The sequence below is a fragment of the Lithobates pipiens genome, unplaced genomic scaffold (genome assembly GCF_037356315.1).
Source record: "Lithobates pipiens isolate NorthernLeopardFrog02 unplaced genomic scaffold, aLitPip1_a1.2 Scaffold_10, whole genome shotgun sequence".
Classification (NCBI taxonomy): Eukaryota; Metazoa; Chordata; class Amphibia; order Anura; family Ranidae; genus Lithobates; species Lithobates pipiens.
Genome location: NW_027507686.1, coordinates 139,151,460 through 139,177,921, shown reverse-complemented (window position 1 = coordinate 139,177,921; position 26,462 = coordinate 139,151,460).

The window sequence follows — 26,462 nt, the reverse complement described above, 5'->3', positions numbered from 1 at the left end:
GTTAAATCAAGAGCGAGGAACACCACTCCCCTGCCCAGGCACCCTAACTGGGAACACACTGCGCTCAGGAGGAGAGCGGCGACCCCAAGCCCTCTTTTGGGGGTTGTTGTATTGTTTTCATTGTTAGATAACGTCTACTGTTATGCCGCGTACACGTGGTTGGACTTTCCGGCGGACCAGAGTCCGTCGGACAATTCGATCATGTGTGGGCTCCAGCGGACTTTTCCTTCCCAAAAGTCTGGCGGACCTAGAAATAAGACTGGCTTCAAATTTGTCTGCCGGACTCAGCTTTTAGCGGACAATCCGTTCGCCTGTATGCTAGTCCGACTGACTAAAACCGGCGCTAGGGCAGCTATTAGTTACTGGCTATGAACTTCCTAATTCTACTTCATCACGTTCAAATCCATCTGACTTTTGGAGTGATCGTGTGTGGCCAAGTCCGTTCGTTTGAAAGTCCGGCGGACCTCAGCTGCAAAGTCAGTCGGATTTCCGCCGGACCAAGTCCGTTGAAAAGTGCGGTCGCGTGTATGCGGCATTAGACTAAGTAGTATATGAAAAACACATTGGTGTTCGAAAATGAAAAAAGTAAGAACTATAAAATATAAAAGTATAAAATAATATAAAATAAAATTAGGAAAAAAAGAAAAACACAGTCAAATAGTTATTTCCCTTTGGTAGTACAGTATGGTTTATAAGTGATACATTTAGATCTTATGTTTCATTGTGTACCAATCTACCCTTTTTTCCCATATTTTTGGGCTTTACTCTAATTGTTTTGGGTTGATGCATATAACATCTCGTGTGCTGTATGAGTGTTAGTCGTATTTATTACTTCATTTAGAGACGGGGTTTTGTTGATCTCTCCAATGGCGCATTATCATTAATCATGCACTCAGAAGAATGTGCATGGCTATGGTCCTGTATTCTGGTGGAATTAACTCTATGTCTAAGGATACAATTGCATTTCCTGGTGACATGGGTACTTTAATATTCAATACTTGTGTGAAATTACTCCATATACTCCCTTCCAAAAGGGGATTATAGTAGGGCAAGAACAGAGTATATGGTACAATGTTTCCACAGCACCACAGTTCCTCCAGCGGGTATTGAAACTTTGTGATGAGAATTTAGCTATTCTATGGGGTGTCAGATACCATCTGAAGAGGATTCTCTGTGGTAATTCCCATAAGTTTACACTCTTTGTCGCAGCGTACGTGATGTGAAGTGCCTTTCTCCATTGTTCCAGGGAGTAAGAGATCTCTAAGTTCTTCTCCCTGGCAATCAAATTAGTTGTTTTCAAGGGTATATCCTTATTTTTCAGTATATTATAGAACAACGATATACCTTTAATCTTGGTGGTAGGGTTTGTGTAGTATTGGAGTACTCTCCATGGCATCTCAATATTTGTTTTCAAGTTGGAGCGTAGTAGATGTGTAATTTTATGGTATGTGTAATATTCTGAGTTAGCTAGGTTGTATTCTATTTGTAAGGACCTGAAGGTTTTTGGAGTTGGACCTATCACCATATCTTCAATTTTTTTCTATTCCTTTTTCCACCCAGCTTGAGATGTTTAAGTCAGGTATGATGTGTGTCAAGCTATAGGCAGGCATTGATAGCGTGGAGGCAGGGGTGGACTGACAACTCATGGGGCCCCTGGGCAATAGGAGATTATGGGGCCCCCAGGCAATCCGAGTTTATGATTCCACACAGTTAACACACACACACACACTGTATACACATACATGTACACACAGTATACACAGACATGTTTCTATTGGCTGAGAAGGTACTGGAAAGGTGGAGCAGCTATAATCCTGGGATTTTTAGCAAAACGGGTAAGGTAGACTTGACGCTATACCTTTAAATAGGAAAAATGTGTAATAATAACTCAATTTACTAGTATTAAATGACCGTAGATGAATTTATAAGAGTGTGGAAAAAAAAAATTATAAGTGAATTTTTTATATATATATATTTCTTGCTACTCGTGACTAAAATTAATATACTATCAGGGGTAGGATTTCTGGTGAGGGCAGTCACTTTATTGAGCACTGAAAAGCGCAGCGGGAGAAGTTTGTCCCATTGTGGAAAAAGAAGGATCTTTGCACAAGTCACTTCCTTTCTCTTTTTATGTGTGCAGGACTTTTATCAATTGTCACTTTTACACATTTTATTTTTTATTTATTTATTTTATTTATTTAATTAATTATTGATATATTTACAAGTTTATACAATTATGTGTTTGCACTGGATTACCAATTAATTTTGAACCTTGTACACTTATTTAATTAATTGTGTAGAAGTATATGTACACCAATTACCTATTGATAGTATATTAATTTTAGTCACGAGTAGCAAGAAATATATATAAAAAAATTCACTTATAATTATTAATTTTTTTCCACACTCTTATAAATTCATCTACGGTCATTTAATACTAGTAAATTGAGTTATTATTACACAATTTTCCTATTTAAAGGTATAGCGCCAAGTCTACCTTTCCTGTTTTGCATATAGTACAGTTTACCATATGGGTAAACTTTTACGGTAGAGGCAGCTTTACAATCAATAAAGTTTCAAAATTAACCATAGTGTAATCTCATCACCGTTAACATAGTTCTTGGGATTTTTAGACCAAAAGGATGTCTGTAAGGGACATTTCAGAGACAGATGGAAAAAAAACTAAGATTTTTACATACTGTCCCTGGTTTTACTGAGGCTGGCAACCCTGATGGGGCCCCCTAGTGGCTTGGGGCTCTCGGGCAGTGCCTGAGTGGCCCAATGGTCAGTTCTCCCCTGCGTGGAGGTAATGGAGTCCTGAGATGGAGTGTTTAACAAAGCTCTCCAGGCATCAATTGATGCTGTGATGGGAGAAAGCAATGCGTATTTAAGGGAGTATTGTTGGCTAGTAAGAAGAAAGTGATAAAGATGGCCACCTTTAAGTTGTATATTTTCCAATTCTTTCCATCTGGTATTGGGGTTTTGGGGGAGGCAATATTGTAGTCTTTAAGTACTACTAAGCCCATGCCTATGCCTTCCTAGTATTGATTAGTTTGGAGAATGCACACCTCGCCCTCTTTCCTTGCCAAAGATATCTGTTGATCATAAATTGGGCTTTATTAAAGATGTTAGACACTGGGATAGGGATGGTCCTAAATAGGTACAATTTTAAAGACTGCCAGTCTCCCGGACCAGGATAATTCTGTTTTTGCTAGATCTTGGAGTTTGGGGTGTAGTTTATCTAAGAATATGGAGTAATTTTCTTTGAACAATTCCTGTGTCTTAGGTGTTAAGGTGATGCCAATTAATTTACACCGGTGGTGTTCCATGTGTATGGGTATAATTGTTCCATTCTGTGCCTAGTTTTAGGAGGTATATTAATGGCAAGGATGTATGGCTTAGTGTCATTTACTTTGTAGTAGGATATACCGTTGAACATTTTGAGTGTTTGATTTATGGAGGCTAATAAGATCTCTACATCTGTGATCATGAGTATAACATTGTCAGCAAATAGACTGATGGTGTGTGTACTGAGTTGTTAAAGTGGAAGTAAACCCATCAATTTAAACAGTTAAAAAAAAAGGCATGCCGGGAATGCTAACTGCACATTGGCTGTGCTCTCAGCCAAACTATCAAACCATCCAATGGCTGGTGTCATAACGAATCACATGTGCAACACCATAGCAGTTGAAGATTAAACAGAGGCAAAGATGGCAGCTTCCTTGGCTGAAAACGATAGGGGAGTTTACTTCCACTTTAAACCTATGTCCTGTAATTTGAAGGTGGTTGCGTATGTAACTCACCAGAGGTTCCATGAGAAGGTTGAAATTAACGGTGAAAGTGGGCACCCCTGGCGAGTTCCATTTGTAATATTAAATGGAGTGGAAAGTGCCCCAAAGGTGTAAACCTGGACAGAGGGCTTGGGATATAATGCCATAATTGCAGAAAATATGGTGCCTTGGAATCCAAACTTCTTCAATACCCTGGCAAGATATCCTCAATGTATCTGATCAAACGCCTTCTCTGCATCCAAAGCTAGGAGCAGAGAGGGCATTCCCTTCAGATTTGCGTGGTGGATTATATTAATTAGTGGCCTAGTGGCATCAGTGGTTTGATGTCCTTTTGTAAATCTGGATTGATCCATATGTATTAGCTGTGGAAGTATGTTTATCAGCCTTAGTGCGATCAGTTTGGCATATAGGTTCAGGTCGTTATTAAGTAATGATATCGGCCTGAAATTCTGTGGAAGAGATGGTTCCTTCCCTGGTTTGGTCAGGGTGATTACAAGTGCTTTCAACATTTCTGATGGGAAGGAGGAAGAGGCAGCTGCAGCATTGAAAATATTGGTTAGGTGGAGTGTGAGGATGTACTTGAATGTTTTGTAGTATTCTCCTATGTATCCATCAGGACCTGGGGACTTGTTTAGTGGTAGCGTATCTATAGCATGAGACACCTCCTGGTTTGTGAAGGAAGAATTAAGGTGCTGTAGTTGTATTGGGGTTAATTGGGGAATAGACACTTTATTCAGAAAGCCCTGTATAGCCTCGTGGGTTGGTTGAATGGTATTTGGCTATCTGCCAAATTGTACAGAGATCCACAATAATGACTAAATGTGTCAGCATTTTTTTGTGGGTGTTGATGTTTATCTTTAGTGATTGGGTGTTGGATGTATGGTGTCTTGGTTTTGTACCTGCAGCCCGTAAGTGTTGTGCTAGGAGTTTCCCTGCCCTGTTACCATTTACATAATTATTTAGACATCTAGTAGACTTTTCAAAATTTCCTAATAGCAGCAATCGAAGATCATAACAGTGTTGGGATAATTGTTTAGAAATTGAGGGTGTGGGTTTTTGTTTATTACTGATTTCTAAGTTGTGAATTTTGTTTGTGAGATCCTGTATTTGCTGTTGGTGCTGCCTCTTCCTCCTTGCCCCCAGTTTACTAAAGATACCCCTCATTAATGCCTTATGGGTATTCCACAATGTAAACTCATCATCTACAGAATTCACATTATCGCTAAAATATTGCAGTAAATGTTGTTCCAATATAGTTTTAGTAGGTTTTTTCTGTAAAAGAAGCGGGTTAGCTCTCCAGATGGGAACAGGGTTAGAGAAAAATGAGTCACTGATTGTCAGTACTACAGACGTGTGATCTGACCACGTAATATCATGTATGGATACTGCTACAGTTATGGACAAGGTCCATTGATCTATTTGGAATTGATCAATTCGTGAGTATGACCTGTGTGGTGAAGAAAAAAAAAGTGAAGTCTTTTTCCCCTGCGTGAAGACATCTCCACGTGTCGAATACGTTTTGCTGATGTATGGTGTTTTGAAGCGTTTGGGTTCTCTGATGGGGGAGAAGCATGGTGTGAGTCTGAGATAAGGTTGAAGTCCCCACATATCACCAGGGCTCCTTTTTGGTGGGCCCGTATCTTCCAAAAAGTTTTGTTAATAAAGTGCATTTGATTGAAATTTGGGGAGTAAAAGTTCGCAATAGTGTACGTTGAGAAGTTAATATCGCAAATTAATATTATGAACTGTCGTTGTGGGTCTGCAATCACTTCATGGATTCGAAATGAGACAGTGTCCCTCCTCTTTTTTTTTTTTTTGTCTGCATTTGCAGTAAATTTATGGGGGAACTGTTTATTTGTGCATGGGGGGGGGGGCGGAATATCAAAATGTGTTTCCTGAGCACATAGGACATCGCTTTTGAATTGTTGAGCTTCCTTCCATAATGACTTACGCTTATCAGGGTGATTAAGTCCTTTGGTATTTATAGAAAGAAATGTCACCCCCATGTGGACAAAGTAGGGTTAGATGTTTGACATTCTGTGTGTGTTCATGTAAGTTCTTTTGTGAGTGGAGAGCTCCCTCAAGTGGTCAGAGCTGGTATAGATCGTATTGTTAAGTGGTAGTGCAGACCAGAGATTTGTTGTTCTCACATTTGGAAGTGATGGCATCTTTCCAGCCTGGCTGTACTGGTGAAGTCTCTTTGGAGGTGTTGACCTGGGAAAAACCATAGTGGCTTCATCTGAGAACTCTAAAGTAATCTGTAAGTTCTGACTCTGTTGAAAAAAATATAACAAGAAGAAAAATAAAACAGACTGTGAACATAAAAACTTGAACTTTGGATAACATGTTTAAATTTGTCAAGTCAACATTGTGATCCAAGTATGGGTATTGCATACCCATATGCAGCATTTTGCTGCTCAAATAGTATCAGGGGGGTGAGTTTGTGAGCCGAGAGGCTACTCTCCCTATAGAACAGAAGATAAAACTTATTAGCTTTCCAGGTATTCAGTCCTTTTTAGCATTTTTAGCTGTTACCTTTTGCCATCCAGGATCTGCATGGGGAATGCTCCTAGGGGAGTCAGGCCTGCTGACAGGCTCAGGAAATATCTGCAATTTTTTGAGCAGGGACAGACCTTTTTTCAGATAATCTTGATTTTTGTGGAGAAGCCACATCTGTAGTTGATCCTATGATATCTAATGGCTTTGGTAAATGTGGTGAGGCTTCTTCTTTTTTGGAGAGTGTATTGCGATAGATCTGCAAAAAATTGCAGATTTTGATGCTGTGGAGGGATATTATCCTTAGTGCACATTGCAGACATAAATTTTTCTTTTGCATGGTAAAAATTTAACCGTAGTATTACATCCCTAGGGATCTGATTTGGGAGGTATGAAAGTTTACGCAGGCGATGGATCCTGTCTATGATCACATCTAGATCCGTGAGGTCAGGAAGGATTTCTTTAAACAGAGTAGTGGCATACTCACACAGGTCTCCTTGCTGTACAGACTCTGGGATCCCTCTGATTTTTAGATTGTTCCTTCTACTTCTGTCCTCCATGTCAGCCATTTTAGATTTTCTATTACCTCCTCATTTTCATCATGGGCATCTACCAAATCGTTCACAGTACCTGCAAACTCCCCCATCTTGTTTTCAATGTGCCTGTCAGAAACCATGAATCAGACTGAGACAGAAGTACAATTAAATCACACTTGTTTATTAATAAAAGTAAAAAGGTAAATAGAAAAAGCATAGTCAAGCATAGATAGAGTCCAGTAACCAGATCGGGTAGTCAGCCAGGCCAGAAGTCAGGGATCCAAGTAGAACAACAGCAAGCAGGATAAGGAGCCAGAAGGGATGTCAGCAAGCCAGTCTTTAAACAAACCGCAGTAGATGGTTTCTAGTGATGTGACCAAGGTGAAGGCAGAGGTGAAGTGAGCTGGAAGGCTTTAAGTAGGTAGGTCAGACGAGTATCATCAGGAACAGCTGGTAACTGTTGAGAGAGAAGAGAGCTGGAAATTAGCCGACAGCTGAGCGGCCAGCCCAGAGAAGGAAGGGCTAAGCCAACCCTGACAGTGCCCCACTCTGGATTCTACAGCCTGTATCGCCTTACTGAACTTTTGCATGCAAGGCATCGTGTCAGTTTGGCTTAAACTCCTTAGGGACAGTAACATATACTTTAGCACTGTGTCCATAATTGGCTGATTATTCGTTGGGAACACCTCTATGCTGTCTAGTGCTGTCTAGTGTCCTCCCCAGAGTCAGTGCTGGGACTAGCTGTGGGGCTGCATCCAGAGCCATCCATCCAGAATTTGGCTTTAGCTGGGCTTGCAGACTGAGGGGTATTAAGGTAGGATTGTTGGCTGTCTGAGGACCCACTATTTTTGCTGACAGATGCAGAGTTAGCAGGGGTGGAGTGTGTGTTATGGGCCGGGGTGGATGAATGGCTGGTGCCATCTTGCCTACCTCCATGTGTCTGCCATGAAACAAAATCCGTCAGTTTCTGGGGCTTCTGGAGGTCTTTTCATTTCCTGGCCATGGTCATTGATGCTGTGGTGTGCAGATCGCTTAATTTTGGGTTGAAAACCCCCTCTGGAAAGTCCCTATTAGCCGCTGTTTGTCCGTGAGGAGACGAGCTCAGCTCTCACACATCCATCTAGCTTTACAGCCGGCCACACCCCCGTGCCCCAAGCTCTTTTATTGGTGGCTGGCATGTTCTTCTTTATTAACAGTTTGCTCCACAAAAGATAACATTACACTATGGTACTCTACCACAAATATTACAGTATACTGCTCAATAACAAACATTTCAATATACTTCTCCATTACAAACAATACCGTATGCTTCACCACAATCATTACAATATGCTGCTTTACCACAAACAAAACAGTATACTCCACCACTAACATTACAGTATGCTCCACTAACATTACAATACACTTTTCTCAACACACTCCAAAGCATACTTACATTATAACTTGGTGTTCCAGTGTCCAAGCAGGCTGGTATGCAGTATACATATGAAGTGCTTGTTAACTAGCTGAGTCAGCACATGTACACATGGGGTGGGCTTGGGGGGGCACTGGCATCAGGTGCCAAATCTGAAGCTATCATGACAGGCAAAAGACCCAGGCTCCAAACTGTAAACCTTTTCTCCAAGGTGCCAAAGGCGGCTGCTGATGGTGGTGCTTTGGGAATTTTTAGGGGTGCTAAAGCACATTCAAGCCCCCTTTCTGACCTCACCCTTGGGTTTTTACTGTTCTTTTACTGCTTTCTGGGCTTTTAGTAGAGAGATTTTCCATTAGCTATTGATCTGCTGAAAATGGTTTCACAAGAAAAATTTTAGAAAAAGTCTGCAACAGCAAAACAAACAGAAATGTAAAAATTGCATATTATAGCAGAGTGGGGGGATGGCTAAAACCCTTGCTGGCTTTTTACTTCTGTGTTCCTGTTTTAGATTTTGTTTAATTTCTTGTCTTTTGTCACAGAGGCAGTAAGTGGGAAAATCTCAGTAACAGAGCCACAGATAGGGGTTCTAATTCTTTCCCAGTCTAGCCAGAACTAAAAAGCAAAAAAATAAAGTTTTGACAGAAATCATACAAGCAAGTTCATCTAATAATAATTTACTTGACGTGAATATTATCCTTTCAGCTTTGTTGATATTTGGCTGCTTCTGAACTTTGCAGAGAAATGTTCAATTAACAGACATGAAAACAAACCTTTAAATAAAATACTACCTAAAGCCAAGATTATTGAAGAAAATATTAGTTTTACCTTGTGGAACAAGCAAAAATGCCTTAGATGAAAGGGATAAAGTTAACGTTGCTTTCTTAAATTTTAAGCAAAAATCATTTTATATTTTCAAAAAATGTTATTATTATACAGGATTTATATAGCACCAACAGCTTGCGCAGCACTTTACATCATGAGAGCAGACTCATTAGAGCATAGAAACTAGAAGGGAGGGTCAAGTGAAACAGAAGGTAATAACTGTGGGGGATGAATTGATGAAGAAAATGAAAATACAATTGTTAGGAGTGGGTAGGACAGGCTTCTCTGAAGAGGACGGCTTTAAGGAATCGTCTAAAATCTAGTAGAGAAGGTTGGGGTAAGGAGTTCCATAGGATTGTACAGGCTGTGGAAAAGTCCTTGAGGCGAGCAAAGGAGGAGGTGACAAGGGAGCTAGAGAGCAGGAGGTCTTGAGAGGAACAAAGAGAATGATTAGGTTGGTATTTTAAGACTAGGCTAGTGATGTAGCTGGGGGCTAAATTGTGGATGGCTTTGTAAATTGTTGTTAGTATTTTGAATTTAATCTGTTGGGTGAGTGGGAGAAAGTGAAGGGATTGACAGAGAGGAGTAGCAGAGACAAAGCAATTGATGAGGTGGATGAGTCTGACAGCAGCATTCATGATGGGTTGAAGGGGGGATAGCCTATGTAGATGTAAGCCAATGAATAGAGTTGCAGTAGTTGAGGTGAGAGATGGCCAGGGAGTGAATTAAGAGCTTTGTTGTGTCGTTGGTTAGAAAGGGGCATATTTTGGAGATGTTGAAGAGGTTGAGATTTGGACAGTGATTGGACGTGGGGCTTAAAGGAGAGTTTAGGGTCCCGGACTTCACCTAGGGCCTTGGCATGCAGGGATGGGCTGATAGTTCTGCCATTGATTTTGACAGAGAGATCAGGGGAAGGTGCACGTGGTGGAGGAAAAATGATAAATTTGGTTTTAGATAGATTGAGTTTGAGGAAGTGGTGTGAAGTGATGTGAAATATATCTGTTAGTAAATTAGTGATACGTGGGGGCGTGGCCTGGACATGAGACTGTGGGGACGCAGGAGCTCCGGCGCCGACATTCTAATTGCCTGATTAAACACAGCCTCTCGCCCTAAAGCACTCATGGGCAGTATGGGAAGGAGATCGGGCAAGCCACATCCAAAAAAGAACACTCCGGCAAGCTCCATCAAGCGATATCTGGTGACAGAGACAGAAGACATGCTGGAGCTAGATGGACTAGGCCGCTCGCCGCATGGATTGGGTGCAGGCTCTGCCCATCGACACAGGCCGGAGACTCAGTTTACTCGGGCGGATCCGATGGCGAGGGGAGCCCAAGCAGACACACGAGTAGCAGATCTGGTGAGCGGGCTACCCACTAAAACTGACCTGGCCTCGAAGCTTGCGGGGCTGGAGAAGGTGATCAAGAAAGAGCTTGCGGCAGTCCGCGCGGATCTCTCCCAGGTCTTGGAGTGGGTAGAGGAGACAGAGCAGCGCCTGGATAGGCACGCAGCAGCCATCAGAGATCTGCAAGCTACAACGTGCACTCTCTCCATCGCCCACACGACGGCCATGTACAAAATTGAAGACCAGGAAAACAGTAACCAGAGAAATAACATCCGCATTAGGGGATTACCGGAGGCCACGCGAGATGAGGATCTAGCGCCCACCATCCAAGGTATTTTCAACTGCCTACTGGGAAATCCGGCAGATCATCCCTGAAGCTGGATAGGGTTCACTGAGGCCTCCGCCCGCGTAACCTCACCTCAGAAACACCTAGAGATGTCATCTGTCGGGTGCACTATTTTGACGAAAAGGAGCTTATCATGAGAAAGGCGAGAGAAGTAGCTAATTTGGAATTTGATGGGGTTGTTTTGGCCTTCACCCTGGACTTGGCCAGGGAGACATTGGAGAGACGCAGAGCCTTAAAACCCCTTACGGATAAGCTTCATGCAGCCACCATTAACAATAGATGGGGGTTCCCTTCTGCTCTTATAGCAAACAGAGATGGAAAGGCTGCCCTTCTGAGGTTTCCGGAGGACTTAGATACGTTTTGCATGGACCTCAATATTGAACCCCCGGAACTACCGGGGTGGCAGGAGGGCATACCAGTGTCTCCCAACACTACAGAGGCTCAATGGCAGAAAGTCATCTGTAAGCGATGCTCAGCCACCCAGGGACCAAACGCTGTGGCAGACTGATCAGGCATTCCATGAACGCTGAGGCCTAAGAGATAAGTAATGTGGCGGAGAGACGTGATCTAATAGACATGTTAGTTAGTTAAACTGGTTGTCAAGCTAATATGTTATAAGGTTATAAGTTCTTTATGTCGGTTAACTTTGAAAGGGGTAACTTTCTTGTACTTGTAATGCCGCATACACATGATAAAACTATCTAGTGGAAAAGTCAAGAAGACTCGAGACCGCCGGACAATCCGCCCGTGTGTGGGCTCCGGCGGACTTTTTATACCCAGAAGTCCGGCGGACTTAGAAAGTAGTTTTGACTCAAAATTTGTCCGCCGGACACAATACAGCCGTGTGTGTGCTAGTCCGCCGTACTTTTGAAATTAACAGACTTTTCCCGCACGGAGAAAAGTCCGTTCATTTTGAACGCGACTCCAGGTAGCCGGGACTAGCGAAGGAAGTCAATGTCGCCGCCTTAGGCGGCGAGATTGACACGTCGCTGGCCCCATCACCTGGTAAAGGGGAAGCCCTACGCCGAAATCCATATCAGACCCTTATCCGAGCACGCTACCCAACCGGTCAGGAAAGGGGGTGGGGGCGAGCGAGCGCCCCCCTCCTGAGCTATACCAGGTTGCGTGCCCTCAACGCGGGGGGTGGTTTGGGGAAGGGGGGCCGCGCGGCTCCCCCACCCCAAAGCACTTTGTCCGCATGTTAATGAGGACAAGGGCCTCTTCCCGACAACCCTGGCCATTGGTTGTCGGGGCCTGGGGGGCGGGGGGCTTATCGGAATCTGGGAGCCCCCGGATACTGGCCCCCCACCCTATGTGAATGAGTATGGGGTACAATGTACCCCTACCCATTCACCTGTGAAAAAAATGTTAATAAAACACAACACACAAGGGTTAAAAATAATTTATTGCACAGCTCCGGGGGTCTTCTTCTGTCTTGGGGGGTCTTCTCGCCGGACTCCTCCGCTATCTTCTGCTCTTTTGCTAGCTCTTTTACTAGTGGAGGAGCACGGCTTTCTTCTTCGTCACTGCCGCCGTCCGGGGGTCTTCTTCCGACTTCGGGGGTCTTGTCCCCCTCTTCGGTTCCTCTTGCCGGGCCTTAGCTCCTTCTTCCAGCTCTTTTACTGGTGGTGGCCAGTCTTCTGTCGCCGATGTCTTCGCTGCCTTCTGTTCTTCTCTTATTGAGATGTTGACTCGTCGCTGTCTCTGGCTGCATTGAAAGGGACGCCGCGTGCAGCGACTTATATAGGGACATCGCCGGGTGATGTCCCCGCCCATTATGATGTCTCAGTCCCAGAGGATGCTGGGACTGTGACATCATAACAGGTGGGGACATCACCCGATGACCCCGCCTATTGTCCCTATATAAGTCGCCGCACAGCACGTCCCTGTCATTACGGCCAGAGACAGCGATGAGTTAACATCTGAAGAAGAGAAGAACAGAAGACAGTGAAGGCAGCGGCGACAGAAGACTGGGCCATCAGCAGTAAAAAAGCTGGAAGAAGGAACGGAGGCCTGGCAAGAAGAACTGAAAAGGGGGACAAGACCCCCGAAGAGGGGGACAAGACCCTCGAAGTCGGAAGAAGACCCCCGGACAGTGGCGGCGATGAAGAAGAAAGCCGGGCTCCTCCGCTAGTAAAAGAGCTAGCAGAACATAGCGGAGGAGTCCGGTGAGAAGACCCGCCAAGACGGAACAAGACCCCCAGAGCTGTGCGATAAATTATTTTTAACCCTTGTGTGTTGTGTTTTATTAAAAACATTTTCACAGGTGAATTGGTAGGGGTACATTGTACCCCTACTCATTTACATAGGGTGGGGGCCGGTATCCGGGGGCCCCCTTATTAAAGGGGGCTCCCGAATTCCGATAAGCCCCCTGCCCGCAGACCCCGACAACCAACGGCCAGGGTTGTCGGTAAGAGGCTCTTGTCCTCATCAACATGGGGACAAGGTGCTTTGGGGTGGGGGGGCGCGCCGCACATGAGGGCACATGGCCTGGTACGGCTCAGGAGGGGGGGGGGGCGCTCGCTCGTCCCCACCCCCTTTCCTGACCGTCCGGGTAGCGTGCTCGGATAAGGGTCTGATATGGACCTGGGGGGGACCCCCACGCCGTTTTTTCAGCGTAGGGCTTCCCCTTTAAGTCCATACCAGGTGACGGGGCCAGCGACATGTCAATCTTGCCGCCAAAGGCGGTGACATTGACTTCCTTCGCTAGTCCCAGCTACCTGGAGCCGCGTTCAAAATGAACAGACTTTCTTCCGTGTCCGTTCATTTCGAAAGTACGGCGGATAGTCCGGTGGACTATGCAGTGAATAGTCCGGTGGAAAAGTCCTGTGTGTGGGCAAGCCTGCTCGTTTGGACAGTCCGGCGGACTTTGTGGCGGTTTGTCCGGCGGAAGTCTGGCAGACTAAGTCTGCCAGATAGTCTGATTGTGTGTACGCGGCATAAGAAACATAGATGTTTTGCTCTCTGACATATGAGCGCAGCAAGATATTGCAGCATTGTGCTACGGCATGGGCTGTGTATTTTGCACTCACAATATGTCGGCGCCTGACCATGCGGATTAATGTGGACCTGGAATGACCACAACGGTTCGGAGTCGATGCTGAAATCCCCCCCCCCCTACAACCGGGATGGCAGGGGCTGCTGGCCCCTCTCGGGGAAGGTGGGCCTGTGTGGCTGCCACATGCTGCCCCGGAAGAGGCACAGCAAGGTTTTGCGTGCATGGCAGGGATGTACTGTCTTATTATTTGTTGATTATGGTTACTTTTCCTCTTTTTTCCTTCTGTTCTTCTTTTTTTCCCTTTTTCCTCCTTGTCTCCACCTCACCTCGCCTTCCCACTCCCACCAGTCTATTAGCCAGCCGAGCAGGCATGGGTTACAAAATGGGACCCCCAGCCGAACCTAAGAGCCATGATCAAATTGCTCTCACTTAATGTGAGAGGACTACATGTTGCAGGTAAGAGGAATACTCTTTATAGTGAGATTAAGCGCTTGCAGGGAAATATCATCTTCCTGCAAGAAACCCATCTTACTCACACCTCTAAAGTAATATTGCAGGCCCATCATTATCCCACATGGATCTATAGCCTGTCGGATATTCCAAAGGCAAAGGGTGTGGCTATTGGGTTCAAAAGGGGAACCTATTAATGTAGAGGATTCTCTTGCCTGTCAGGTCACCTTGAGGCGAGGTGACAGATGCACACCGTAGGGATCAGGAGTGCACCACAAGGTTGTGGACCCTAAGGCTGACTGCTGCAGATGGGAGACAGATCCCACCAAGGTTAGAGCGTAAGATTCACTGGGGTGCGGAGTCTAAGAGCCAGCAGGTGTTCACCAGAGCCTCTAGTGGTGAGGATGGACTTGGCTGCAACTGGTTCCAGGTCGCGACCCCCAGGGTCCCCCAGCTCGCACCCACAGTAGGCAACAGGAGGATAGGGATAGTGAGGGATAAAGCCAAGGTCGGGGGCCACAAGCAGACAGGAATAGTCAGGGACACGCCAATAGGTCAGGATCGCTGGCAAACAGGGATAGTCAAGGACACGCCAGAGTCGGTAACGGAACAACAGAAGAGCACACGGCAGGTAACAGGAAGCTAAACACACAAAGGAATACACAATGGTTGATCAGCAGGGTTGGCCTGCAGTGCACAGGTTAATATAGAGTTCTCTGATAGGAAGTAGGGTGGAGTCATGCCAGAGGATGGATTACAAAAGCAGACAGGTGAGGGTCAGCTGGTCTCTATAGATGAACACATGAAACAGGTAAGCAGACAAACTCTATTGCATAACCATGACAGTACCCTCCCTCTTACGAGGCCTCCCCCTCCCCCGCCTGGGTCCAGGCTTAAAGGGAAACTCCAGATGGAACCTCCTCAACAGACTAGGAGCAAAGACCTCAGATGCAGTGATCCAAGACCTCTCCTCAGGGCCAAACCCTTTCCAATGTACGAGGTACTGAAGAATGCCTTTACGGAGCCGGGAATCCAAAACTTGACTAACCTCATATTTTAGATTATCCTCAGAGACTGGAACCGAGGTAGGGAGAGGACGAGAGGACTTGAGGACTAAAGGCTTTTTAGGAATGGGTAAGGGCATGAGAAGATCAGGAGCCTGAGCAGGGTCCCCCAGACCCTTAAAGATGATCTGGGCATCCAGAACAGGACCACCAGACTGGGCAGAGGTCAGTGGATCCCTGAGGTCAGGTTGGTTAGAAGGTGACATGTCACAAGAGTCAAGCTGGATAGCTGAAACACAAACAGAATGCAGAGAGCCCTGAGAAAAAGACTGAAAACCCCACCTGGCCGAATGAGGCAGTCTATCCAAAGGATGGATTGAGCCTCTTAAACGGGTTTGAAGGGACATAGTAGAAGAAGGGTGAGGCCAGGTCACAGAAGGTCCTGAACAAGAAGCAGAAAGCTCATTGGGCATGGGCTGGACTGGCATAATTGGTTCAGAGGCCAACTGAATAGTATTGTCAGGTGTAGCGACCATCTCAATCGCATCACAGGGCATAGCGACTGTGGAACTTGCAGACAAGTTAGCCTGGCTGTGCGTCCAAGGGAGATTAGGGACAGGCAAAGGTAAATAGTTATGCAAACTGGAGTGAATGATCGACTCAGGTTCATAGGTGGGCCCCTCATCCAGAGTACCACATGACCTAGAGAGTGCACCAGTCCGACTTTTGCAGGACACATCCCAGAGATCGCTATATACAGCGGGAAGAGCAGAAGATACCGGGATGGTGGTAACAGGAAGTTTCTCTTTTGGGGTACCCTTGAGTAGGCAGGAAGAGGAACAGGAGGAACCCCAAGCCAGGATCTGTCCAGCAGACCAGTCAACGTATGGAGAATGGAGCCGTAACCAAGGAAGACCTAATATGATAGGAGATGAAGCCTTAGGTAAGACAAGGAAGGATATCCACTCCTGGTGGAGTGTCCTTACTGACATCTTAACAGGAAGGGTCTGGAAGCGGATAGGGCCCCCTGGGAGAACAGTGCCATCAATCGCCAAGACCACCAATGGCGTTGTAAGAGGCAAAAGGGTAAGTCTCATGGAGGATGCAGTTTCCCAATCCATGAAATTGGCAGCGGCTCCAGAATCCAGATGTGCTGAGACCGAACGAGAGGAAGCACCGACATGAAGCAACACAGAAAGAAGAAGACGAGAAGGTGAAGGTGAAATTTGAGGGTCTAATACTCCACCTTCCAGATGTATTAGCCCTGAGCGTTTTTCCGGACGAAGAGAACAATTGTCACGGAAATGACCTTTGGCCCCACAATAGAGGCATAGGCCCAGAGTTCTGCACCTAGCGCGTTCTTCGGGAGATAACTTTGTCCGGCCCAACTGCATAGGTTCCTCAACAGGCAGAGGGTGCTCCTCGGATTGAAGAGAAGGTATTGGGAGCTCAGGCTGTCTAAAGAACGGGGAGTGCTGGCGTCTTTTTTCCAGGGCCCTCTCCTGAAAGCGAATATCGATCTGGTTACACAAGGTGATGACACTGTCCAAATCAGCAGGAAGGGATCTTCCTGCTAATTCACCCTTCACTCTATCAGAGAGGCCATGTAAAAAGGTTGCTAATAGGGCCACATTATTCCAGCTCAATTCAGCTGTAAGGATACGGAACTGAAGAGCATACTGTCCCACAGAAGCGGACTCTTGACGGAGACGTAAAAGAGTGCTAGCCGCTGAGGAGACACGACCCGGTTCCTCGAAGATATTCCGAAAAAGTTTCAAGAAATCAGACAGGCTAGAAACCACTGGATCATTCAGTTCCCACAGAGGGGCAGCCCAAGCTAACGCCTCGCCGGACAGGAGGGATATAATATATGCTACTTTCGCCTGATCGGACAGGAAGTTTTGGGGCTGAGTTCAAAATGAATTGTGCACTGGCTAAGGAACCCCCTGCAAGCCTTGGAGTCCCCAGAGAAACGGGCCGGAGCTGGTAGTTGTAATGAATGTGTGGCTGCGACTGATGCGATAGGTGCAGCGGTAGATAGCGGTTGAGGTTGTCGAACCGAGGGTCCTAATGAGGCCTGAACCAGTTCAACACGGGATGCCAAATCCTGAAGGAATCGCATCACCTGGGTCTGATGTGATTCTTGGGTCTCAAGTCTGCGAACTAAGCCCTGCAATGGGTCATCTGCAGGAAGCGGCACGTCAGCCGGGTCCATGGATGATCAAACTGTCAGGTCACCTTGAGGTGAGGTGACAGATGCACACCTTAGGGATCAGGAGTGCACCGCAAGGTTGTGGACCCTAAAGCTGACTGCTGCGGATGGGAGACAGATCCCACCGAGGTTAGAGAGTAAGATTCCCTGGGGCGCGGAGTCTAAGAGCCAGCAGGTGTTCACCAGAGCCTCGAGTGGTGAGGATGGACTTGGCTGCAACTGGCTCCAGGTCGCGACCCCCAGGGTCCCCCAGCTCGCACCCACAGTAGGCAACAGGAGGATAGGGATAGTGAGGGATAAAGCCAAGGTCGGGGCCACAAGCAGACAGGAATAGTCAGGACACGACAATAGGTCAGGATCTCTAGAGATGAACACATGAAACAGGTAAGCAGACAAACTCTATTGCATAACCATGATATTGCTGATCTATATGGGAGATTCTTGTTCATAAGGGGTAGCCTGGGGAATGTACCTTGTACCTTTGTCAATATTTACACCCCTAATCAGGGACAGGCAGAATTTATTGCCACAACTTTAGCTAAATTAAAAAATTTTGCCCGGGGGGTGTGTAATCATGGGAGGGGACTTAAACGTGCCCCTTGAACCGCTCGTGGATACATCCCAGGGTAAATCATGTATCCCTCACAGACGGTTGGCCTACATACGTAAACAATTACATGAGGCTCAACTTTTGAACACCTGGAGAGTGATGCACCCGCGGAAAAAATATTTTACATACTACTCCCCCTTATATAACATCCATTCAAAGTTAGATTACTTCTTCTTACCTATCTAGAACTCATGACACAATCTCGTATTGAAATCTCAACGGCTTCAGATTGCGGCCCGATTAGTCTATCTATCCTAGTCCGTCTTACCTATTAGATCCACAAACTGGAGACTTAATGACTCACTCATAGCAGAAGAAATTGAAGCTAAACAGATTGGTGGGTAACTAAGTTACAATCCCAACTGATTAAAGAAATAGGATTACTGGAGAAAAATCACAAGATAGCAAGTTCCCCCTCAATATGACACTCCCTCACCAAGAAAAGAGAGGAGCTGAAAGCTCTTTTTCCTTGACGAATACACCTCACAAAGATGTCTGGTCTCCCAACAATTTTACGAGTGGGGAAACAAACCCAGTCATATGCTGGCATGTTCAATTGCTCAAAAAAAGTCAGTCTCCTTTATAGCCCAAATTAAATCAGCATCAGATAACTTGCTTTACAAGACTAATGAAATAGCCAGGGAATTCAGAACATTTTATCAACAGTTATTTCAAGTAGGACCCACCATACCGGATAGTGAGTCCAGACGAGTAGCAGTTCAAGAATATATGTCTAGGGCCAACCTGCCAAAATGGTCTAAATCTGTTCTGGGCTCTTTGGAGGGGGAACTTACCATCGCAGAGCTCAAAAATGCGCTTAAAAACATGGCTAATAGTAAGGCACTGGGCCCAGGTGGCCTGACGGTGGCTTACTACTGTACATATGCAGATATACTACTCCCACATTTAACATCATATGCCAATTGGGCTTCCATGGAGGGGGGAGGAGATTCTACATGCTCACATTACGGTTTTGCCTAAACCTGGGAAGGATCCGAGCCTATGCGGCAGCTACCGCCAAATTTCTCTATTAAATATAAATGCTAAAATGTATGCAACGGTGATTGCCAATTGGCTCCTTCTTCTACCACCCCAGTGGATTTCCAGAGCTCAGACGGGTTTCATACCGGGAAGGGAGGCTCAAGATAATTCACTCAGAACACTCTCTCTGATATCACATGTGCGGAGGTGCTCCCAGTCCACCCTCCTCTTGTCTACGGACGTGGAGAAAGCGTTTGACAGGGTGGCCTGGGAGTACCTATTGGCCACACTTTCACACATTGGGATAGGCCCAAATCTATTGGCAAAAATAGCAGCGCTGTATCAGACCCCTTCAGCACAATTAAGAATTAATGTCACACTGAGCGACCCATTCCATTTACACAATTGAACCCAACAGGGTTGCCCCCTATCCTTTTTGCGTTATCACTAGAACCCTTTCTAGCCACAACATACATGGAATTAAAATAGGAATGTTGGAACATAAATATGCCGCATACGCGGATGATATCCTCTTCTACATACAGCAACCACATATTTCCCTCCCCAATCTTATGATAGCTTACTACGAATTTGGCGCAATATCTAATTTTAAAATTAACTTATCAAAGTCGGAAATACTGAACATATCAGTCCCACATAAGATGGCAGTCAGCTTACAATCTACATTTCCCTTTTAATGGCAACCAACAGCCCTAAAGGACCTCGCAATATATCTTACACCCAACCCTGCCTCCCTGTTTCGCAAGAACTACATACCTGTCTTAAATACCTGTCTTAAATGCAATTAGGTCAGACCTACAAAAATGGTCACAGCTAGCACATTCTTGGCTAGGGAAAATTGCAATAGTAAAAATTTACATATTACCCAAGCTGCTCTTTGTATTTCAGATGATCCCATATAGAGTCCCCGTGTTTTTTCGTAAACTTATAGAATCTGTAATAGGCAGGTTTGTATGGAACCGCAGGAAACTGCAAATTGCTTGTAAATGGCTAATAAGGTCGAATAAGGTCGAAACGGTCTGGTGGTCTGGGACTCCCGGACTTCAAAAAGTACTTTCTTGCTATAATCTTACATCATCTGTCCCTACTGGAAATTTCACAGAGAGTCAAAGCTATGGGTACAGTTGGAAATAGACTTAAGTAGAAAAGACTTATGCCCACTGATCTGGATACCCAATAGATACTGAAAACTGCCCTCGACTACCTCCCCTCTGACCAAATCCTCATTCGCTGCATGGGATTCCTTATGCCAGACACATGGGTGGCCCTACAACTCTCCAATTATGCAGCTAACAGGGCATGACTATTTCCCACCGAGAAACTTGGACTCAAGTTTTAATAACTGGATCTCGGGGTCACCTGTTGTGCTACATCAAGTGACAAATACCTCTGGCTTACTACCTATCTCGTACATTATTTCGGGACGGACGATCTCATTTATGAGTCAATGGAAATACCACCAACTAGGGAAATTTATTAATTCCCTCCCTAGACCCTTGCGCTCCGAAGAGAATTTGAACCCAGTGGAGGAGGTATTTGCTGGGAATCAGCCTCCAACCAAAACTATATATAGCTTTTACCAGGCCTTATTGTCAGTGGCCTCCTCGCCTCAATATTCATTCTTAGCTAGCTGGGAACGAGAATTACAAGGCCAACTAACGACTGATCAACGTACCAAGATTCTGCAACTCTCTCACATTTCATCCATATCCTCCAAAGCAATGGAAGTTAATTATAAAATGTTAACAAGATGGCACTATACCCTAGCTATCCTTCATAGGACCTTTTCATCCACCTCAGAACTCTGCTGGAGGGGCTGTGGGTACATAGGCACTTACGCCCATATCTGGTGGGCATGTCCATTTAGACCATACTGGTTTAATGTTATTTACTGGATCGAGAAAATTCAGGGAAGTAAGTTACATAATGATCCCGGGAGGATATTATTTAATTGTACGGATGAGCCAGTGGGACCATATAGGAGATCTATTACCCCACATTTGTTGAATGCCGCTAAGGCTCTTATACCAAAATGTTGGAAACAACGGAAAATCCCCTCCATTATATTGTGGTTGGTAGAAGTAGATAGGATTTACCAGATGGAAAATAGTACGCTCAAACTTAGGAACAAAGCTGAATTAGCATCCAAAATGTGGTCTTGCTGGCTCATCTTCAGGTTTTCACTCACCTATGCTGAAATCATGTTCCAAAAATGAGATCAGGACCAATGAGTAAGGTTTGGTTGTATGTGATATGATGCACTGTCTCGGCTGGACACCTAACCTATCCCCCCTGCTTTTCCCCACTTTTCTTAACTTGGAACTTTTCTACTTATCCTTTTCTCTATATATAAGGGCATAGTTAATAAAACAATCTGTTGAGATTCGAAGCTCACTAGAAATGTAGGCTAACTAGAGGGCGTCTGCAACATAGATGGAACTGCCACACAGGTAAACATATGGAATACCTTTTTTGTAAAGATTAGGAAGTACTCAAACGTTTATTGGAATAAGTTTAACCTATTGCATCCCTATTATGCACAAAGTATTTTATTGCTGTTAATATGTCTAAAAATGCCACCTGTGAAGAAATGTCATAAAGTTATCAGTGTATAAAGGTTTTGTTGAACCTGTCGGTTGCATTTTATTGTAATGTACAATATGCCTTCAATAAAAACGTATTGAACAAAAAAAAAATAGTGATACGTGAGGAGTCTGAGGGGTAGAGAAATAGATTTGGGTATCATCGACGTAGAGATGGTATTTGAAGCCATGCGAGGCTGACCCAGGGAGGAGGTGTAGATTGAAAATAGGAGAGGCCCAAGAATAGAACCTTGGGGTCCCCAACAGGGAAAAGATGAGAAGAGGAGGAAGTAGAGTTGTAAGTAATGCTAAGGTGTGATTGGATATTTAGGAAGAGAAACAGTGAAAAGTACCATCACAGAGACCAACGGCGTGGAGTTTTTGGAGGAGGGGGTGGTCAACCGTATCAAAGGCAGTAGAAAGGTCCAAGAGAAGGAGTACAGAATAGTGTCCATTGCTTTTGGCCCTTAGTAGATTGTGTGTTAGTTTTAGGAGAGAAATTTCTGTGGAGTGTTGAGAACGAAATCCAGACTGAAGGGGATCAAGAAGGCTATTATCTGCAAGGTGGTTGCTCAGTCAGTTGTAGACCAGACATTCAAGGAGTTTGGATAGAAAAGGGAGCAATATGTATCTAGGATCTCTTTCTAATTGGGATCTGCAACAATGCATAAACTAAGGTGGAATCATTGTGCTATTAGTACTAGCCACTATGGGGTTGATTTACTATAGTCTGGTGCAGCTCTGCATAGAAACCAATCAGCTTCCAGGTTTTTTGTCAAAGCTTAATTGAACAAGCTAACGTTAGAAACTGATTGGCTACCATGCAGAGCTGCACCAGAAGAGAAGAGAAAGCTCACATCTGCTCTGTGCAAAACCATTGCCTTTAAGCCTTTAAAATTAGCACTTTTGATTTTTCACGTTCGTATCCCATAGACTTTAACGGTGTTCGTGTGTTCAAACAAATTTTCTGCCTGTTCACATGTTCTGCTGCAAACCGAACTGGGGGGTGTTCGGCTCATCCCTATTAATAAAGAACCAGTCGATCCGCTGTTGAACCTTTTTGTTATGTCCCTTTGACACAGGGTCTGTCAGGGTGTTGCTAGCAATGCTGCCAGTGTCTTCTCAGCAAGTTACACACAGGCTGGAAGCACTTCTTAACCAGGGAAGGGTTTATTACTCACTCAGAAGGCGATGTACATTCTTACATGGAGGAGTCATATACAACAGATCTCCCTCTAAGTATCATGCTGCTGCTTCCAGTCCCACACACACACTGTAACTGACTTCCTGGTACAGCCCCTCCCCCAGCATGCATCAGGAGAAAGGGGTTAAGGGTTACAGTGATTCTGCATAAACATTACACCTCTTCTTTTTCTCAAAGAAAAAAATTAAAACATAAAAAAAAAATATAACAAGAGAACAAATACACAACACGTAAAATACTTAACACGTAAAGAACAAGGCAAACAGGATCAGTTCAGCAAGTAGTATCTCCAACTCAGGTCTGTGGCTCCCACAGCACTTCAGGAGCCATTTTTCTCAGTTTCCTGTCCCGTAAGATTTCAGTGCTTTGCCAAAGAGGAGTTTGATGTCTTTGGCGGGCAGACTTACAAGTGACACAGCACTGGAAGGGTTCTATTTTGTTTAACCACCCTGGCGGTATGATTATGTCAGATTTTTGAGTCTCAAAGCAGTACATTTTTTTGCATAGAAATTTGGTGACGCCGGTTCCTCTCTCCCCTCTGTGTACAGATCTGTACAATGGAGGGGAGAGAACGGATGTCAGCAGCGCTGTGGGCTGCATCTGTAGTGCCCACAGCGCTGCTCTGTGACAATTGCAGTCACAGCCACCCCTCCATACCCTGCCAATACTCTGCAATACTCTGCCATACCCAGCCAATACTCTGCAATACCCTGCCAATACTCTGCAATACCCTGCCAATACTCGCCAATACCCTGCCAATACTCTGTAATGCCCTGCCAATACTCTGCAATACCCTGCCAATACTCTGCCATAACCAGCCAATAATCTGCCATACCCAGCCAATACTCTGCCTTACCCAGCCAATACTCTGCCATACCCAGCCAATACTCTGTAATACTCTGTAATACCCAGCCAATACTCTGCAATACCCAGCCATACCCTGCAATACCCGGTAATACCCAGCCATACTCAGCGATACCCAGCTGTACCCAACCACCTAGTGCATAGTGGCCTGATGGAGGAGGGAGAAGTGCCAGCTGTCCCTCTGGGAGCCTGACACCATAGAGGCAGAGAAACGCAGGGCCGGTGACTCTGACAGGAGTGGCCAGAGGAAGAGCCAAAGGCAGGAGTCGGCTCCCAGGAACAATGGACGGAGAGGAGGAGGAGGAGGAGGACGGACGGACCGAGGACAGGAGGAATAGACAGGCCGCTGGGATAACATCAGGTAAGGCAATGGTAACTCTGCATTTCTATGGTAATGGTCACTCTGCATTTTCTATGGTAATGGTCACTCTGCATTTCTATGATAATGGTCACTCTGCATTTTCTATGGTAATGGTCACTCTGCATTTTCTATGGCATGGTCACTCTGTATTTCATGGGCACTGGAAAATATTTTAGTACACCATTTGGTTCAGAATATTTTTTTTCTTGTTTTCAACCTCTAAAACCTAGGGGCGTCTTATGGTCAGGTGCGTCTTATGGAGCGAAAAATACGGTAAGTATACTTCACTAGGATTCTCCAATGCAATCCCGAGTGTGACTCGGAGGTTACCGATAATGGTACTGAAATTTAACCCCCAAGCCACACTCTGGAATACCACTAGGGAGGTTAAGGGGAAGGAAATAAGTTTAAAATACATATTGAACATGGAAGGGCTGTATTAATTTATTTTGAGGTGGAAGGTGTGGTGTTTAAAACATTTTTGTGTGTGTGATTTTACAAAAAAGCATAAGAGGGTGGTTTTGAGGGAATCTGCACTAATGTTGGTTAACTTTAATTGTATTATTAGGGGTGGGACAGGTGTGGAGGTTGTGGTAGTATCTTGGATGTGTTTAATTTGGGGAATATTGGGAGGAACGCAGATTAAACTTTTTTGTGGAAATGTTAACGTGGTCTCACATACTGATTTTTGTTTTATATCTAGGAATTTGCATCAGAATCTGTTATGGTGCAGAGAGCACCTTTCATGGACTATGACAGGGTTGGATGCATAGTAAGCATAAAGGGTGATAATGTGTATGGCAGGTGTTACGTCAATGGCTGAGCCTGACGTGCAGACCAAAGGCCTCTTGTACAGCCCCGCCTCAGAGACCATCGATGTTGTAACAGTGGCTGTGAGAGCATGGTCATGTAAGGGTGACTGTACAGTCTTCTGTGTTGCGGGTGCTTCACCAGGATGAATCAGATAGCTGGTCAGCTGGTGTTGGCAGAAACAGCAAGCCAGCACTGGTAGCAGCGAGCAGCAGGAAGCAGTGACAATAGCTGGTGCAGGAAGACTGATAGTCCACAATAGAGGACGTTCCAGCAGGTGCCAGGCAGATGCATGCAGAGCTTAAGAGACACAGGATGCGTGGTCAGACAAACCGGGTTGGTAGCAGACGGTCAGATGCAGGCATAGCCAGCAGACAAAGAATCATCAAAGTACAGGCAGAGATCAGCAACACAAGTTCAGGAAGGTAATTAGAAGGCACAGGCAAAGTCCAGATACATGAAAGGAAAGGAGATATTGAAGTGGACACTTCCTTGATTGGGGTGGAAGCTGTGCTTCTTCAATCCTTTTAGCAAAAACGTCAACCATGTGCATTTTTCTTCCAAAAAAATTCTCAGGCAGAGAAAAATTACACTATTCGTGATCGGGAACTTTTTGAGATTAAATTCGGGTTGGAGGAGTGGTGTCATCTCTTGAAGGGTTTCATAACAATTTTCACTGACCATAAAAATCTGCAGTACTTAAAGAATGCCAAACAACTGAATAACAGACAGGCCAGGTGGAGTCTTTTCTTTTCCCGTTTCAATCTTTCTATTACGTACAAACCTGATTCCTACAACAGTCAGGCTGATGCACTCTCTAGGTCTTTTGAGGAGCCCACCTCCAAACCTGAGTTTATCATTCCTACCTCGCGTGTTCTTGCCCATTCTACCCTGGACTCAAAAATTCCTCCTGGCAAGACCTTTGTTCCAACCAAGTTAAGAATAGGGATGAGCTTCGTGTTCGAGTCGAACGTACGTTCGACTCGAACATTGGTCGTTCGTGCGTTCGGCGAATTCCGAACGTTTTGGCCGTTCGCGTCAAAATTCGAGTGACGCGCGCGCGGACCACAATGCACTGCGTTGGCGCAGTGCATTGCTGTCCGATGATTGGCCAAGCATGCACTGTGACCCCGCATGCTTGGCCAATCGCAGCGCCGGCAGCGAGGAGAGCCATGATTGGCCACAGGCATCCTGCCTGTGGCCAATCATAGCTCAGACTGTGTAGTGCACGCCCCACACTATATAAGGCCGCCTTTAAGGCGGCCTCCTGTAGTGTGTTACTTTGCATCTGAAGCAGTGGGTGTTCTGTGTACCTTCAACACAGTACACACCAATCGTTTTTGGCTGATTTCCTATCTTGCTGCTGTGTAGTGGTTGTTGTCTGTGCCCTGACTGCAGTATACACCACTATATTCACCTCACCTATATAGCTAGTGATCTAGCTTTAACCACTTAACAACTGCCCATTGCCGATTAACGGCTTCAGGGCGGTTGTTTAACTCAGAGAGGCCGTTAATTAACGGCCTCCCAGAATTCTGCTCTCGCGTGCCCCGAGGTGTGCGCACTCGAGAGCATCCGTGACCGCCGGGTCCATAGGACCCGGCGCATCGCGGTAAAC